This window comes from Rhinoderma darwinii, chromosome 3, assembly GCF_050947455.1.
Source record: "Rhinoderma darwinii isolate aRhiDar2 chromosome 3, aRhiDar2.hap1, whole genome shotgun sequence".
NCBI lineage: Eukaryota > Metazoa > Chordata > Amphibia > Anura > Rhinodermatidae > Rhinoderma > Rhinoderma darwinii.
Genome location: NC_134689.1, coordinates 362,483,778 through 362,500,259, shown reverse-complemented (window position 1 = coordinate 362,500,259; position 16,482 = coordinate 362,483,778). Strand labels below are relative to the sequence as shown.

Genomic DNA, 16,482 nt, shown 5'->3' with positions numbered 1-16,482 from the left:
ATGCTAATGGCTTTACTTTAAACCCTTGGTGACATCTCACATACAATTATGTTGCTGCTGCCAAGGGATTAGCGCATCGTCACATAACAGTACGTAACAGTGATGGAGCCGGCCCAGAAGCTGGGACAAGTACCCAGTGAAGAAGCCAGAAGAGCACTTATAATCTGGAACCATAACATGCCAATGGCTTTACTTTGAGACAGAGGAAAGGCAAACAATACAGATGGGCGTTAAAGCCACAATCCCTGGCTTAGGAGGCCAGTGCCTTATCCATTAGGCAACTGGGACTTTACTTTTTCTATAAGTGGTTGTTTTTCCAAAGCAATCAAACATTCACTTGTGACTGAGTGATCGAGAATGGTTTGTGTTCTACCGTTTGCTTTCTAGATCTGACAAAATCTTAACCACGTGCTTGCTTTTTGTAGACAAGGGAAAGAGGGTCCCTTGTCTTTTCATTATGATCACACACTTACAGGACTCTGCTAATAAAGATGAAGGAAAGCTTATTGGAGGGCCAAAACCTTTAATAATACCTCTTAATATATATTGGGACAAGTATCCAGTAAAGAAGCAAGTTGAGCACTTTTAATCTGGAACTAAAACATGCCAATGGCTTTTATTTAAGAAAGAGAAAAGGCAAACACCACAGATGGGACTCACCCTTAAAAACGGTATACCTCTTCCATGTATCCCCTTCAATTATGTTTATAGATCATGGGCCATGAGTAAGTTTGCTATTCCACTGGAGGTCTAAATAAAGCACAAGAAGGCAAGAAAGGAGTGCTCCAGGTGAGGCTCGAACTCACAACCTCGGCATTGCTCAACAGTTACTGCTTTATAAGTACCGTGCGCTGACCGATTGCGCCACTGGAGCTCTTACTGATGTCTGCACGCGTGTCCGTTTTCCACCGTGTGCTGACCGATTGCACCGCGGGATGAAGTGATTCCTCAAGCGTGTCTGTTTTCCATCAATTTTCAAAAACACGACAGCGTTTAAGATAGCGGTCAGTCAAGATACTGTGAGTAATAAGTCATTTACTTCTCTCTGATTAATATATAAAGAAGCATCAGTCCAGTGGATGAAGCCAGTTGAGCACTTTTAATCAGGAACTAAAACAGCAACAGCTTAACTTTAAGAAAGATGAAAGGTAAACACCCCAGATGGGACTTGAACCCACAATCCCTGGCCTAGGAGGCCAGTGCCTTATCCATTAGGCCACTGGGGCTGTAATCTTGCTCTGCGCCGTGGTTTTTTCTTTCCAAAGCAAGCAAACATTCACATGTGATGAGTGAGCGAGAAAGGTTTGTGTTGTACCGTTTGCTTTCCAAATCGGATAAAATCTTAACCGCATGCTTGATTTTTTAAGAAAAGACTAGGTTCCCTTGAATTGTCGTTCTAATTGCACACTAACAGGACATTTCTAATGCAGATGAAGGAAATCTTAATGGAGTGACAAAACCCTTTAAAAACTGAATACCTCTTAATATGTATTGGGACAAGTATCCAGTGAAGAACCTAGTCGAGCACTTTTAATCTTGAACTAAAACATGCTAATGGCTTTACTTTAAACCCTTGGTGACATCTCACATACAATTATGTTGCTGCTGCCAAGGGATTAGCGCATCGTCACATAACAGTACGTAACAGTGATGGAGCCGGCTCAGAAGCTGGGACAAGTACCCAGTGGAGAAGCCAAAAGAGCACTTATAATCTGGAACCATAACATGCCAATGGCTTTACTTTGAGACAGAGGAAAGGCAAACAATACAGATGGGCGTTAAAGTCACAATCCCTGGCTTAGGAGGCCAGTGCCTTATCCATTAGGCAACTGGGACTTGACTTTTTCTATAAGTGGTTGTTTTTCCAAAGCAATCAAACATTCACTTGTGACTGAGTGATCGAGAATGGTTTGTGTTCTACCGTTTGCTTTCTAGATCTGACAAAATCTTAACCACGTGCTTGCTTTTTGTAGACAAGGGAAAGAGGGTCCCTTGTCTTTTCATTATGATCACACACTTACAGGACTCTGCTAATAAAGATGAAGGAAAGCTTATTGGAGGGCCAAAACCTTTAATAATACCTCTTAATATATATTGGGACAAGTATCCAGTAAAGAAGCAAGTTGAGCACTTTTAATCTGGAACTAAAACATGCCAATGGCTTTTATTTAAGAAAGAGAAAAGGCAAACACCACAGATGGGACTCACCCTTAAAAACGGTATACCTCTTCCATGTATCCCCTTCAATTATGTTTATAGATCATGGGCCATGAGTAAGTTTGCTATTCCACTGGAGGTCTAAATAAAGCACAAGAAGGCAAGAAAGGAGTGCTCCAGGTGAGGCTCGAACTCACAACCTCGGCATTGCTCAACAGTTACTGCTTTATAAGTACCGTGCGCTGACCGATTGCGCCACTGGAGCTCTTACTGATGTCTGCACGCGTGTCCGTTTTCCACCGTGTGCTGACCGATTGCACCGCGGGATGAAGTGATTCCTCAAGCGTGTCTGTTTTCCATCAATTTTCAAAAACACGACAGCGTTTAAGATAGCGGTCAGTCAAGATACTGTGAGTAATAAGTCATTTACTTCTCTCTGATTAATATATAAAGAAGCATCAGTCCAGTGGATGAAGCCAGTTGAGCACTTTTAATTAGGAACTAAAACAGCAACAGCTTAACTTTAAGAAAGATGAAAGGTAAACACCCCAGATGGGACTTGAACCCACAATCCCTGGCCTAGGAGGCCAGTGCCTTATCCATTAGGCCACTGGGGCTGTAATCTTGCTCTGCGCCGTGGTTTTTTCTTTCCAAAGCAAGCAAACATTCACATGTGATGAGTGAGCGAGAAAGGTTTGTGTTGTACCGTTTGCTTTCCAAATCGGATAAAATCTTAACCGCATGCTTGATTTTTTAAGAAAAGACTAGGTTCCCTTGAATTGTCGTTCTAATTGCACACTAACAGGACATTTCTAATGCAGATGAAGGAAATCTTAATGGAGTGACAAAACCCTTTAAAAACTGAATACCTCTTAATATGTATTGGGACAAGTATCCAGTGAAGAACCTAGTCGAGCACTTTTAATCTTGAACTAAAACATGCTAATGGCTTTACTTTAAACCCTTGGTGACATCTCACATACAATTATGTTGCTGCTGCCAAGGGATTAGCGCATCGTCACATAACAGTACGTAACAGTGATGGAGCCGGCTCAGAAGCTGGGACAAGTACCCAGTGGAGAAGCCAAAAGAGCACTTATAATCTGGAACCATAACATGCCAATGGCTTTACTTTGAGACAGAGGAAAGGCAAACAATACAGATGGGCGTTAAAGTCACAATCCCTGGCTTAGGAGGCCAGTGCCTTATCCATTAGGCAACTGGGACTTGACTTTTTCTATAAGTGGTTGTTTTTCCAAAGCAATCAAACATTCACTTGTGACTGAGTGATCGAGAATGGTTTGTGTTCTACCGTTTGCTTTCTAGATCTGACAAAATCTTAACCACGTGCTTGCTTTTTGTAGACAAGGGAAAGAGGGTCCCTTGTCTTTTCATTATGATCACACACTTACAGGACTCTGCTAATAAAGATGAAGGAAAGCTTATTGGAGGGCCAAAACCTTTAATAATACCTCTTAATATATATTGGGACAAGTATCCAGTAAAGAAGCAAGTTGAGCACTTTTAATCTGGAACTAAAACATGCCAATGGCTTTTATTTAAGAAAGAGAAAAGGCAAACACCACAGATGGGACTCACCCTTAAAAACGGTATACCTCTTCCATGTATCCCCTTCAATTATGTTTATAGATCATGGGCCATGAGTAAGTTTGCTATTCCACTGGAGGTCTAAATAAAGCACAAGAAGGCAAGAAAGGAGTGCTCCAGGTGAGGCTCGAACTCACAACCTCGGCATTGCTCAACAGTTACTGCTTTATAAGTACCGTGCGCTGACCGATTGCGCCACTGGAGCTCTTACTGATGTCTGCACGCGTGTCCGTTTTCCACCGTGTGCTGACCGATTGCACCGCGGGATGAAGTGATTCCTCAAGCGTGTCTGTTTTCCATCAATTTTCAAAAACACGACAGCGTTTAAGATAGCGGTCAGTCAAGATACTGTGAGTAATAAGTCATTTACTTCTCTCTGATTAATATATAAAGAAGCATCAGTCCAGTGGATGAAGCCAGTTGAGCACTTTTAATCAGGAACTAAAACAGCAACAGCTTAACTTTAAGAAAGATGAAAGGTAAACACCCCAGATGGGACTTGAACCCACAATCCCTGGCCTAGGAGGCCAGTGCCTTATCCATTAGGCCACTGGGGCTGTAATCTTGCTCTGCGCCGTGGTTTTTTCTTTCCAAAGCAAGCAAACATTCACATGTGATGAGTGAGCGAGAAAGGTTTGTGTTGTACCGTTTGCTTTCCAAATCGGATAAAATCTTAACCGCATGCTTGATTTTTTAAGAAAAGACTAGGTTCCCTTGTATTGTCGTTCTAATTGCACACTAACAGGACATTTCTAATGCAGATGAAGGAAATCTTAATGGAGTGACAGAACCCTTTAAAAACTGAATACCTCTTAATATGTATTGGGACAAGTATCCAGTGAAGAACCTAGTCGAGCACTTTTAATCTTGAACTAAAACATGCTAATGGCTTTACTTTAAACCCTTGGTGACATCTCACATACAATTATGTTGCTGCTGCCAAGGGATTAGCGCATCGTCACATAACAGTACGTAACAGTGATGGAGCCGGCTCAGAAGCTGGGACAAGTACCCAGTGAAGAAGCCAAAAGAGCACTTATAATCTGGAACCATAACATGCCAATGGCTTTACTTTGAGACAGAGGAAAGGCAAACAATACAGATGGGCGTTAAAGTCACAATCCCTGGCTTAGGAGGCCAGTGCCTTATCCATTAGGCAACTGGGACTTGACTTTTTCTATAAGTGGTTGTTTTTCCAAAGCAATCAAACATTCACTTGTGACTGAGTGATCGAGAATGGTTTGTGTTCTACCGTTTGCTTTCTAGATCTGACAAAATCTTAACCACGTGCTTGCTTTTTGTAGACAAGGGAAAGAGGGTCCCTTGTCTTTTCATTATGATCACACACTTACAGGACTCTGCTAATAAAGATGAAGGAAAGCTTATTGGAGGGCCAAAACCTTTAATAATACCTCTTAATATATATTGGGACAAGTATCCAGTAAAGAAGCAAGTTGAGCACTTTTAATCTGGAACTAAAACATGCCAATGGCTTTTATTTAAGAAAGAGAAAAGGCAAACACCACAGATGGGACTCACCCTTAAAAACGGTATACCTCTTCCATGTATCCCCTTCAATTATGTTTATAGATCATGGGCCATGAGTAAGTTTGCTATTCCACTGGAGGTCTAAATAAAGCACAAGAAGGCAAGAAAGGAGTGCTCCAGGTGAGGCTCGAACTCACAACCTCGGCATTGCTCAACAGTTACTGCTTTATAAGTACCGTGCGCTGACCGATTGCGCCACTGGAGCTCTTACTGATGTCTGCACGCGTGTCCGTTTTCCACCGTGTGCTGACCGATTGCACCGCGGGATGAAGTGATTCCTCAAGCGTGTCTGTTTTCCATCAATTTTCAAAAACACGACAGCGTTTAAGATAGCGGTCAGTCAAGATACTGTGAGTAATAAGTCATTTACTTCTCTCTGATTAATATATAAAGAAGCATCAGTCCAGTGGATGAAGCCAGTTGAGCACTTTTAATCAGGAACTAAAACAGCAACAGCTTAACTTTAAGAAAGATGAAAGGTAAACACCCCAGATGGGACTTGAACCCACAATCCCTGGCCTAGGAGGCCAGTGCCTTATCCATTAGGCCACTGGGGCTGTAATCTTGCTCTGCGCCGTGGTTTTTTCTTTCCAAAGCAAGCAAACATTCACATGTGATGAGTGAGCGAGAAAGGTTTGTGTTGTACCGTTTGCTTTCCAAATCGGATAAAATCTTAACCGCATGCTTGATTTTTTAAGAAAAGACTAGGTTCCCTTGTATTGTCGTTCTAATTGCACACTAACAGGACATTTCTAATGCAGATGAAGGAAATCTTAATGGAGTGACAAAACCCTTTAAAAACTGAATACCTCTTAATATGTATTGGGACAAGTATCCAGTGAAGAACCTAGTCGAGCACTTTTAATCTTGAACTAAAACATGCTAATGGCTTTACTTTAAACCCTTGGTGACATCTCACATACAATTATGTTGCTGCTGCCAAGGGATTAGCGCATCGTCACATAACAGTACGTAACAGTGATGGAGCCGGCTCAGAAGCTGGGACAAGTACCCAGTGAAGAAGCCAGAAGAGCACTTATAATCTGGAACCATAACATGCCAATGGCTTTACTTTGAGACAGAGGAAAGGCAAACAATACAGATGGGCGTTAAAGCCACAATCCCTGGCTTAGGAGGCCAGTGCCTTATCCATTAGGCAACTGGGACTTGACTTTTTCTATAAGTGGTTGTTTTTCCAAAGCAATCAAACATTCACTTGTGACTGAGTGATCGAGAATGGTTTGTGTTCTACCGTTTGCTTTCTAGATCTGACAAAATCGTAACCACGTGCTTGCTTTTTGTAGACAAGGGAAAGAGGTTCCCTTGTCTTTTCATTATGATCACACACTTACAGGACTCTGCTAATAAAGATGAAGGAAAGCTTATTAGAGGGCCAAAACCTTTAAAAATACCTCTTAATATATATTGGGACAAGTATCCAGTAAAGAAGCAAGTTGAGCACTTTTAATCTGGAACTAAAACATGCCAATGGCTTTTATTTAAGAAAGAGAAAAGGCAAACACCACAGATGGGACTCACCCTTAAAAACGGTATACCTCTTCCATGTATCCCCTTCAATTATGTTTATAGATCATGGGCCATGAGTAAGTTTGCTATTCCACTGGAGGTCTAAATAAAGCACAAGAAGGCAAGAAAGGAGTGCTCCAGGTGAGGCTCGAACTCACAACCTCGGCATTGCTCAACAGTTACTGCTTTATAAGTACCGTGCGCTGACCGATTGCGCCACTGGAGCTCTTACTGATGTCTGCACGCGTGTCCGTTTTCCACCGTGTGCTGACCGATTGCACCGCGGGATGAAGTGATTCCTCAAGCGTGTCTGTTTTCCATCAATTTTCAAAAACACGACAGCGTTTAAGATAGCGGTCAGTCAAGATACTGTGAGTAATAAGTCATTTACTTCTCTCTTATTAATATATAAAGAAGCATCAGTCCAGTGGATGAAGCCAGTTGAGCACTTTTAATCAGGAACTAAAACAGCAACAGCTTAACTTTAAGAAAGAAGAAAGGTAAACACCCCAGATGGGACTTGAACCCACAATCCCTGGCTTAGGAGGCCAGTGCCTTATCCATTAGGCCACTGGGGCTGTAAACTTGCTCTGCGCCGTGGTTTTTTCTTTCCAAAGCAAGCAAACATTCACATGTGATGAGTGAGCGAGAAAGGTTTGTGTTGTACCGTTTGCTTTCCAAATCGGATAAAATCTTAACCGCATGCTTGTTTTTTTAAGAAAAGACTAGGTTCCCTTGTATTGTCGTTCTAATTGCACACTAACAGGACATTTCTAATGCAGATGAAGGAAATCTTAATGGAGTGACAAAACCCTTTAAAAACTGAATACCTCTTAATATGTATTGGGACAAGTATCCAGTGAAGAACCTAGTCGAGCACTTTTAATCTTGAACTAAAACATGCTAATGGCTTTACTTTAAACCCTTGGTGACATCTCACATACAATTATGTTGCTGCTGCCAAGGGATTAGCGCATCGTCACATAACAGTACGTAACAGTGATGGAGCCGGCCCAGAAGCTGGGACAAGTACCCAGTGAAGAAGCCAGAAGAGCACTTATAATCTGGAACCATAACATGCCAATGGCTTTACTTTGAGACAGAGGAAAGGCAAACAATACAGATGGGCGTTAAAGCCACAATCCCTGGCTTAGGAGGCCAGTGCCTTATCCATTAGGCAACTGGGACTTTACTTTTTCTATAAGTGGTTGTTTTTCCAAAGCAATCAAACATTCACTTGTGACTGAGTGATCGAGAATGGTTTGTGTTCTACCGTTTGCTTTCTAGATCTGACAAAATCTTAACCACGTGCTTGCTTTTTGTAGACAAGGGAAAGAGGGTCCCTTGTCTTTTCATTATGATCACACACTTACAGGACTCTGCTAATAAAGATGAAGGAAAGCTTATTGGAGGGCCAAAACCTTTAATAATACCTCTTAATATATATTGGGACAAGTATCCAGTAAAGAAGCAAGTTGAGCACTTTTAATCTGGAACTAAAACATGCCAATGGCTTTTATTTAAGAAAGAGAAAAGGCAAACACCACAGATGGGACTCACCCTTAAAAACGGTATACCTCTTCCATGTATCCCCTTCAATTATGTTTATAGATCATGGGCCATGAGTAAGTTTGCTATTCCACTGGAGGTCTAAATAAAGCACAAGAAGGCAAGAAAGGAGTGCTCCAGGTGAGGCTCAAACTCACAACCTCGGCATTGCTCAACAGTTACTGCTTTATAAGTACCGTGCGCTGACCGATTGCGCCACTGGAGCTCTTACTGATGTCTGCACGCGTGTCCGTTTTCCACCGTGTGCTGACCGATTGCACCGCGGGATGAAGTGATTCCTCAAGCGTGTCTGTTTTCCATCAATTTTCAAAAACACGACAGCGTTTAAGATAGCGGTCAGTCAAGATACTGTGAGTAATAAGTCATTTACTTCTCTCTGATTAATATATAAAGAAGCATCAGTCCAGTGGATGAAGCCAGTTGAGCACTTTTAATCAGGAACTAAAACAGCAACAGCTTAACTTTAAGAAAGATGAAAGGTAAACACCCCAGATGGGACTTGAACCCACAATCCCTGGCCTAGGAGGCCAGTGCCTTATCCATTAGGCCACTGGGGCTGTAAACTTGCTCTGCGCCGTGGTTTTTTCTTTCCAAAGCAAGCAAACATTCACATGTGATGAGTGAGCGAGAAAGGTTTGTGTTGTACCGTTTGCTTTCCAAATCGGATAAAATCTTAACCGCATGCTTGATTTTTTAAGAAAAGACTAGGTTCCCTTGTATTGTCGTTCTAATTGCACACTAACAGGACATTTCTAATGCAGATGAAGGAAATCTTAATGGAGTGACAAAACCCTTTAAAAACTGAATACCTCTTAATATGTATTGGGACAAGTATCCAGTGAAGAACCTAGTCGAGCACTTTTAATCTTGAACTAAAACATGCTAATGGCTTTACTTTAAACCCTTGGTGACATCTCACATACAATTATGTTGCTGCTGCCAAGGGATTAGCGCATCGTCACATAACAGTACGTAACAGTGATGGAGCCGGCTCAGAAGCTGGGACAAGTACCCAGTGAAGAAGCCAGAAGAGCACTTATAATCTGGAACCATAACATGCCAATGGCTTTACTTTGAGACAGAGGAAAGGCAAACAATACAGATGGGCGTTAAAGCCACAATCCCTGGCTTAGGAGGCCAGTGCCTTATCCATTAGGCAACTGGGACTTGACTTTTTCTATAAGTGGTTGTTTTTCCAAAGCAATCAAACATTCACTTGTGACTGAGTGATCGAGAATGGTTTGTGTTCTACCGTTTGCTTTCTAGATCTGACAAAATCTTAACCACGTGCTTGCTTTTTGTAGACAAGGGAAAGAGGGTCCCTTGTCTTTTCATTATGATCACACACTTACAGGACTCTGCTAATAAAGATGAAGGAAAGCTTATTGGAGGGCCAAAACCTTTAAAAATACCTCTTAATATATATTGGGACAAGTATCCAGTAAAGAAGCAAGTTGAGCACTTTTAATCTGGAACTAAAACATGCCAATGGCTTTTATTTAAGAAAGAGAAAAGGCAAACACCACAGATGGGACTCACCCTTAAAAACGGTATACCTCTTCCATGTATCCCCTTCAATTATGTTTATAGATCATGGGCCATGAGTAAGTTTGCTATTCCACTGGAGGTCTAAATAAAGCACAAGAAGGCAAGAAAGTAGTGCTCCAGGTGAGGCTCGAACTCACAACCTCGGCATTGCTCAACAGTTACTGCTTTATAAGTACCGTGCGCTGACCGATTGCGCCACTGGAGCTCTTACTGATGTCTGCACGCGTGTCCGTTTTCCACCGTGTGCTGACCGATTGCACCGCGGGATGAAGTGATTCCTCAAGCGTGTCTGTTTTCCATCAATTTTCAAAAACACGACAGCGTTTAAGATAGCGGTCAGTCAAGATACTGTGAGTAATAAGTCATTTACTTCTCTCTGATTAATATATAAAGAAGCATCAGTCCAGTGGATGAAGCCAGTTGAGCACTTTTAATCAGGAACTAAAACAGCAACAGCTTAACTTTAAGAAAGATTAAAGGTAAACACCCCAGATGGGACTTGAACCCACAATCCCTGGCCTAGAAGGCCAGTGCCTTATCCATTAGGCCACTGGGGCTGTAAACTTGCTCTGCGCCGTGGTTTTTTCTTTCCAAAGCAAGCAAACATTCACATGTGATGAGTGAGCGAGAAAGGTTTGTGTTGTACCGTTTGCTTTCCAAATCGGATAAAATCTTAACCGCATGCTTGATTTTTTAAGAAAAGACTAGGTTCCCTTGTATTGTCGTTCTAATTGCACACTAACAGGACATTTCTAATGCAGATGAAGGAAATCTTAATGGAGTGACAAAACCCTTTAAAAACTGAATACCTCTTAATATGTATTGGGACAAGTATCCAGTGAAGAACCTAGTCGAGCACTTTTAATCTTGAACTAAAACATGCTAATGGCTTTACTTTAAACCCTTGGTGACATCTCACATACAATTATGTTGCTGCTGCCAAGGGATTAGCGCATCGTCACATAACAGTACGTAACAGTGATGGAGCCGGCTCAGAAGCTGGGACAAGTACCCAGTGAAGAAGCCAGAAGAGCACTTATAATCTGGAACCATAACATGCCAATGGCTTTACTTTGAGACAGAGGAAAGGCAAACAATACAGATGGGCGTTAAAGTCACAATCCCTGGCTTAGGAGGCCAGTGCCTTATCCATTAGGCAACTGGGACTTGACTTTTTCTATAAGTGGTTGTTTTTCCAAAGCAATCAAACATTCACTTGTGACTGAGTGATCGAGAATGGTTTGTGTTCTACCGTTTGCTTTCTAGATCTGACAAAATCTTAACCACGTGCTTGCTTTTTGTAGACAAAGGAAAGAGGGTCCCTTGTCTTTTCATTATGATCACACACTTACAGGACTCTGCTAATAAAGATGAAGGAAAGCTTATTGGAGGGCCAAAACCTTTAAAAATACCTCTTAATATATATTGGGACAAGTATCCAGTAAAGAAGCAAGTTGAGCACTTTTAATCTGGAACTAAAACATGCCAATGGCTTTTATTTAAGAAAGAGAAAAGGCAAACACCACAGATGGGACTCACCCTTAAAAACGGTATACCTCTTCCATGTATCCCCTTCAATTATGTTTATAGATCATGGGCCATGAGTAAGTTTGCTATTCCACTGGAGGTCTAAATAAAGCACAAGAAGGCAAGAAAAGAGTGCTCCAGGTGAGGCTCAAACTCACAACCTCGGCATTGCTCAACAGTTACTGCTTTATAAGTACCGTGCGCTGACCGATTGCGCCACTGGAGCTCTTACTGATGTCTGCACGCGTGTCCGTTTTCCACCGTGTGCTGACCGATTGCACCGCGGGATGAAGTGATTCCTCAAGCGTGTCTGTTTTCCATCAATTTTCAAAAACACGACAGCGTTTAAGATAGCGGTCAGTCAAGATACTGTGAGTAATAAGTCATTTACTTCTCTCTTATTAATATATAAAGAAGCATCAGTCCAGTGGATGAAGCCAGTTGAGCACTTTTAATCAGGAACTAAAACAGCAACAGCTTAACTTTAAGAAAGATGAAAGGTAAACACCCCAGATGGGACTTGAACCCACAATCCCTGGCCTAGGAGGCCAGTGCCTTATCCATTAGGCCACTGGGGCTGTAAACTTGCTCTACGCCGTGGTTTTTTCTTTCCAAAGCAAGCAAACATTCACATGTGATGAGTGAGCGAGAAAGGTTTGTGTTGTACCGTTTGCTTTCCAAATCGGATAAAATCTTAACCGCATGCTTGATTTTTTAAGAAAAGACTAGGTTCCCTTGTATTGTCGTTCTAATTGCACACTAACACGACATTTCTAATGCAGATGAAGGAAATCTTAATGGAGTGACAAAACCCTTTAAAAACTGAATACCTCTTAATATGTATTGGGACAAGTATCCAGTGAAGAACCTAGTCGAGCACTTTTAATCTTGAACTAAAACATGCTAATGGCTTTACTTTAAACCCTTGGTGACATCTCACATACAATTATGTTGCTGCTGCCAAGGGATTAGCGCATCGTCACATAACAGTACATAACAGTGATGGAGCCGGCTCAGAAGCTGGGACAAGTACCCAGTGAAGAAGCCAGAAGAGCACTTATAATCTGGAACCATAACATGCCAATGGCTTTACTTTGAGACAGAGGAAAGGCAAACAATACAGATGGGCGTTAAAGCCACAATCCCTGGCTTAGGAGGCCAGTGCCTTATCCATTAGGCAACTGGGACTTGACTTTTTCTATAAGTGGTTGTTTTTCCAAAGCAATCAAACATTCACTTGTGACTGAGTGATCGAGAATGGTTTGTGTTCTACCGTTTGCTTTCTAGATCTGACAAAATCGTAACCACGTGCTTGCTTTTTGTAGACAAGGGAAAGAGGTTCCCTTGTCTTTTCATTATGATCACACACTTACAGGACTCTGCTAATAAAGATGAAGGAAAGCTTATTAGAGGGCCAAAACCTTTAAAAATACCTCTTAATATATATTGGGACAAGTATCCAGTAAAGAAGCAAGTTGAGCACTTTTAATCTGGAACTAAAACATGCCAATGGCTTTTATTTAAGAAAGAGAAAAGGCAAACACCACAGATGGGACTCACCCTTAAAAACGGTATACCTCTTCCATGTATCCCCTTCAATTATGTTTATAGATCATGGGCCATGAGTAAGTTTGCTATTCCACTGGAGGTCTAAATAAAGCACAAGAAGGCAAGAAAGGAGTGCTCCAGGTGAGGCTCGAACTCACAACCTCGGCATTGCTCAACAGTTACTGCTTTATAAGTACCGTGCGCTGACCGATTGCGCCACTGGAGCTCTTACTGATGTCTGCACGCGTGTCCGTTTTCCACCGTGTGCTGACCGATTGCACCGCGGGATGAAGTGATTCCTCAAGCGTGTCTGTTTTCCATCAATTTTCAAAAACACGACAGCGTTTAAGATAGCGGTCAGTCAAGATACTGTGAGTAATAAGTCATTTACTTCTCTCTTATTAATATATAAAGAAGCATCAGTCCAGTGGATGAAGCCAGTTGAGCACTTTTAATCAGGAACTAAAACAGCAACAGCTTAACTTTAAGAAAGAAGAAAGGTAAACACCCCAGATGGGACTTGAACCCACAATCCCTGGCTTAGGAGGCCAGTGCCTTATCCATTAGGCCACTGGGGCTGTAAACTTGCTCTGCGCCGTGGTTTTTTCTTTCCAAAGCAAGCAAACATTCACATGTGATGAGTGAGCGAGAAAGGTTTGTGTTGTACCGTTTGCTTTCCAAATCGGATAAAATCTTAACCGCATGCTTGTTTTTTTAAGAAAAGACTAGGTTCCCTTGTATTGTCGTTCTAATTGCACACTAACAGGACATTTCTAATGCAGATGAAGGAAATCTTAATGGAGTGACAAAACCCTTTAAAAACTGAATACCTCTTAATATGTATTGGGACAAGTATCCAGTGAAGAACCTAGTCGAGCACTTTTAATCTTGAACTAAAACATGCTAATGGCTTTACTTTAAACCCTTGGTGACATCTCACATACAATTATGTTGCTGCTGCCAAGGGATTAGCGCATCGTCACATAACAGTACGTAACAGTGATGGAGCCGGCCCAGAAGCTGGGACAAGTACCCAGTGAAGAAGCCAGAAGAGCACTTATAATCTGGAACCATAACATGCCAATGGCTTTACTTTGAGACAGAGGAAAGGCAAACAATACAGATGGGCGTTAAAGCCACAATCCCTGGCTTAGGAGGCCAGTGCCTTATCCATTAGGCAACTGGGACTTGACTTTTTCTATAAGTGGTTGTTTTTCCAAAGCAATCAAACATTCACTTGTGACTGAGTGATCGAGAATGGTTTGTGTTCTACCGTTTGCTTTCTAGATCTGACAAAATCTTAACCACGTGCTTGCTTTTTGTAGACAAGGGAAAGAGGGTCCCTTGTCTTTTCATTATGATCACACACTTACAGGACTCTGCTAATAAAGATGAAGGAAAGCTTATTGGAGGGCCAAAACCTTTAAAAATACCTCTTAATATATATTGGGACAAGTATCCAGTAAAGAAGCAAGTTGAGCACTTTTAATCTGGAACTAAAACATGCCAATGGCTTTTATTTAAGAAAGAGAAAAGGCAAACACCACAGATGGGACTCACCCTTAAAAACGGTATACCTCTTCCATGTATCCCCTTCAATTATGTTTATAGATCATGGGCCATGAGTAAGTTTGCTATTCCACTGGAGGTCTAAATAAAGCACAAGAAGGCAAGAAAGGAGTGCTCCAGGTGAGGCTCGAACTCACAACCTCGGCATTGCTCAACAGTTACTGCTTTATAAGTACCGTGCGCTGACCGATTGCGCCACTGGAGCTCTTACTGATGTCTGCACGCGTGTCCGTTTTCCACCGTGTGCTGACCGATTGCACCGCGGGATGAAGTGATTCCTCAAGCGTGTCTGTTTTCCATCAATTTTCAAAAACACGACAGCGTTTAAGATAGCGGTCAGTCAAGATACTGTGAGTAATAAGTCATTTACTTCTCTCTGATTAATATATAAAGAAGCATCAGTCCAGTGGATGAAGCCAGTTGAGCACTTTTAATCAGGAACTAAAACAGCAACAGCTTAACTTTAAGAAAGATGAAAGGTAAACACCCCAGATGGGACTTGAACCCACAATCCCTGGCCTAGAAGGCCAGTGCCTTATCCATTAGGCCACTGGGGCTGTAAACTTGCTCTGCGCCGTGGTTTTTTCTTTCCAAAGCAAGCAAACATTCACATGTGATGAGTGAGCGAGAAAGGTTTGTGTTGTACCGTTTGCTTTCCAAATCGGATAAAATCTTAACCGCATGCTTGATTTTTTAAGAAAAGACTAGGTTCCCTTGTATTGTCGTTCTAATTGCACACTAACAGGACATTTCTAATGCAGATGAAGGAAATCTTAATGGAGTGACAAAACCCTTTAAAAACTGAATACCTCTTAATATGTATTGGGACAAGTATCCAGTGAAGAACCTAGTCGAGCACTTTTAATCTTGAACTAAAACATGCTAATGGCTTTACTTTAAACCCTTGGTGACATCTCACATACAATTATGTTGCTGCTGCCAAGGGATTAGCGCATCGTCACATAACAGTACGTAACAGTGATGGAGCCGGCTCAGAAGCTGGGACAAGTACCCAGTGAAGAAGCCAGAAGAGCACTTATAATCTGGAACCATAACATGCCAATGGCTTTACTTTGAGACAGAGGAAAGGCAAACAATACAGATGGGCGTTAAAGTCACAATCCCTGGCTTAGGAGGCCAGTGCCTTATCCATTAGGCAACTGGGACTTGACTTTTTCTATAAGTGGTTGTTTTTCCAAAGCAATCAAACATTCACTTGTGACTGAGTGATCGAGAATGGTTTGTGTTCTACCGTTTGCTTTCTAGATCTGACAAAATCTTAACCACGTGCTTGCTTTTTGTAGACAAAGGAAAGAGGGTCCCTTGTCTTTTCATTATGATCACACACTTACAGGACTCTGCTAATAAAGATGAAGGAAAGCTTATTGGAGGGCCAAAACCTTTAAAAATACCTCTTAATATATATTGGGACAAGTATCCAGTAAAGAAGCAAGTTGAGCACTTTTAATCTGGAACTAAAACATGCCAATGGCTTTTATTTAAGAAAGAGAAAAGGCAAACACCACAGATGGGACTCACCCTTAAAAACGGTATACCTCTTCCATGTATCCCCTTCAATTATGTTTATAGATCATGGGCCATGAGTAAGTTTGCTATTCCACTGGAGGTCTAAATAAAGCACAAGAAGGCAAGAAAAGAGTGCTCCAGGTGAGGCTCAAACTCACAACCTCGGCATTGCTCAACAGTTACTGCTTTATAAGTACCGTGCGCTGACCGATTGCGCCACTGGAGCTCTTACTGATGTCTGCACGCGTGTCCGTTTTCCACCGTGTGCTGACCGATTGCACCGCGGGATGAAGTGATTCCTCAAGCGTGTCTGTTTTCCATCAATTTTCAAAAACACGACAGCGTTTAAGATAG

At 41.8% G+C, this 16,482-nt stretch overlaps 21 non-coding genes across 21 annotated transcripts; all 21 read right to left on the bottom strand.

Moving 5' to 3' along the window:
• Window positions 1–781: 781 nt before the first annotated feature.
• Window positions 782–874, bottom strand: TRNAI-UAU (transfer RNA isoleucine (anticodon UAU)). Its single transcript is given in 2 exon segments — window positions 782–817; window positions 837–874. It is a non-coding gene; the product is annotated as a tRNA-Ile (tRNA).
• Window positions 875–1,153: 279 nt separating this feature from the next.
• TRNAR-CCU (transfer RNA arginine (anticodon CCU)) lies at window positions 1,154–1,226 on the bottom strand. The gene has a single exon. It is a non-coding gene; the product is annotated as a tRNA-Arg (tRNA).
• A 1,103-nt stretch (window positions 1,227–2,329) lies between these two features.
• TRNAI-UAU (transfer RNA isoleucine (anticodon UAU)) lies at window positions 2,330–2,422 on the bottom strand. The gene is given in 2 exon segments: window positions 2,330–2,365; window positions 2,385–2,422. It is a non-coding gene; the product is annotated as a tRNA-Ile (tRNA).
• A 279-nt stretch (window positions 2,423–2,701) lies between these two features.
• On the bottom strand, window positions 2,702–2,774 carry TRNAR-CCU (transfer RNA arginine (anticodon CCU)). Its single transcript has one exon. It is a non-coding gene; the product is annotated as a tRNA-Arg (tRNA).
• A 1,103-nt stretch (window positions 2,775–3,877) lies between these two features.
• TRNAI-UAU (transfer RNA isoleucine (anticodon UAU)) lies at window positions 3,878–3,970 on the bottom strand. The gene is given in 2 exon segments: window positions 3,878–3,913; window positions 3,933–3,970. It is a non-coding gene; the product is annotated as a tRNA-Ile (tRNA).
• A 279-nt stretch (window positions 3,971–4,249) lies between these two features.
• On the bottom strand, window positions 4,250–4,322 carry TRNAR-CCU (transfer RNA arginine (anticodon CCU)). Its single transcript has one exon. It is a non-coding gene; the product is annotated as a tRNA-Arg (tRNA).
• A 1,103-nt stretch (window positions 4,323–5,425) lies between these two features.
• Window positions 5,426–5,518, bottom strand: TRNAI-UAU (transfer RNA isoleucine (anticodon UAU)). Its single transcript is given in 2 exon segments — window positions 5,426–5,461; window positions 5,481–5,518. It is a non-coding gene; the product is annotated as a tRNA-Ile (tRNA).
• A 279-nt stretch (window positions 5,519–5,797) lies between these two features.
• TRNAR-CCU (transfer RNA arginine (anticodon CCU)) lies at window positions 5,798–5,870 on the bottom strand. Its single transcript has one exon. It is a non-coding gene; the product is annotated as a tRNA-Arg (tRNA).
• Window positions 5,871–6,973: 1,103 nt separating this feature from the next.
• Window positions 6,974–7,066, bottom strand: TRNAI-UAU (transfer RNA isoleucine (anticodon UAU)). Its single transcript is given in 2 exon segments — window positions 6,974–7,009; window positions 7,029–7,066. It is a non-coding gene; the product is annotated as a tRNA-Ile (tRNA).
• A 279-nt stretch (window positions 7,067–7,345) lies between these two features.
• Window positions 7,346–7,418, bottom strand: TRNAR-CCU (transfer RNA arginine (anticodon CCU)). The gene has a single exon. It is a non-coding gene; the product is annotated as a tRNA-Arg (tRNA).
• A 1,103-nt stretch (window positions 7,419–8,521) lies between these two features.
• On the bottom strand, window positions 8,522–8,614 carry TRNAI-UAU (transfer RNA isoleucine (anticodon UAU)). The gene is given in 2 exon segments: window positions 8,522–8,557; window positions 8,577–8,614. It is a non-coding gene; the product is annotated as a tRNA-Ile (tRNA).
• A 279-nt stretch (window positions 8,615–8,893) lies between these two features.
• Window positions 8,894–8,966, bottom strand: TRNAR-CCU (transfer RNA arginine (anticodon CCU)). The gene has a single exon. It is a non-coding gene; the product is annotated as a tRNA-Arg (tRNA).
• Window positions 8,967–10,069: 1,103 nt separating this feature from the next.
• On the bottom strand, window positions 10,070–10,162 carry TRNAI-UAU (transfer RNA isoleucine (anticodon UAU)). Its single transcript is given in 2 exon segments — window positions 10,070–10,105; window positions 10,125–10,162. It is a non-coding gene; the product is annotated as a tRNA-Ile (tRNA).
• Window positions 10,163–10,441: 279 nt separating this feature from the next.
• Window positions 10,442–10,514, bottom strand: TRNAR-UCU (transfer RNA arginine (anticodon UCU)). Its single transcript has one exon. It is a non-coding gene; the product is annotated as a tRNA-Arg (tRNA).
• A 1,103-nt stretch (window positions 10,515–11,617) lies between these two features.
• Window positions 11,618–11,710, bottom strand: TRNAI-UAU (transfer RNA isoleucine (anticodon UAU)). The gene is given in 2 exon segments: window positions 11,618–11,653; window positions 11,673–11,710. It is a non-coding gene; the product is annotated as a tRNA-Ile (tRNA).
• A 279-nt stretch (window positions 11,711–11,989) lies between these two features.
• Window positions 11,990–12,062, bottom strand: TRNAR-CCU (transfer RNA arginine (anticodon CCU)). The gene has a single exon. It is a non-coding gene; the product is annotated as a tRNA-Arg (tRNA).
• Window positions 12,063–13,165: 1,103 nt separating this feature from the next.
• On the bottom strand, window positions 13,166–13,258 carry TRNAI-UAU (transfer RNA isoleucine (anticodon UAU)). The gene is given in 2 exon segments: window positions 13,166–13,201; window positions 13,221–13,258. It is a non-coding gene; the product is annotated as a tRNA-Ile (tRNA).
• A 279-nt stretch (window positions 13,259–13,537) lies between these two features.
• Window positions 13,538–13,610, bottom strand: TRNAR-CCU (transfer RNA arginine (anticodon CCU)). The gene has a single exon. It is a non-coding gene; the product is annotated as a tRNA-Arg (tRNA).
• Window positions 13,611–14,713: 1,103 nt separating this feature from the next.
• Window positions 14,714–14,806, bottom strand: TRNAI-UAU (transfer RNA isoleucine (anticodon UAU)). Its single transcript is given in 2 exon segments — window positions 14,714–14,749; window positions 14,769–14,806. It is a non-coding gene; the product is annotated as a tRNA-Ile (tRNA).
• Window positions 14,807–15,085: 279 nt separating this feature from the next.
• On the bottom strand, window positions 15,086–15,158 carry TRNAR-UCU (transfer RNA arginine (anticodon UCU)). The gene has a single exon. It is a non-coding gene; the product is annotated as a tRNA-Arg (tRNA).
• Window positions 15,159–16,261: 1,103 nt separating this feature from the next.
• On the bottom strand, window positions 16,262–16,354 carry TRNAI-UAU (transfer RNA isoleucine (anticodon UAU)). The gene is given in 2 exon segments: window positions 16,262–16,297; window positions 16,317–16,354. It is a non-coding gene; the product is annotated as a tRNA-Ile (tRNA).
• Between the last annotated feature and the right edge of the window lie 128 nt (window positions 16,355–16,482).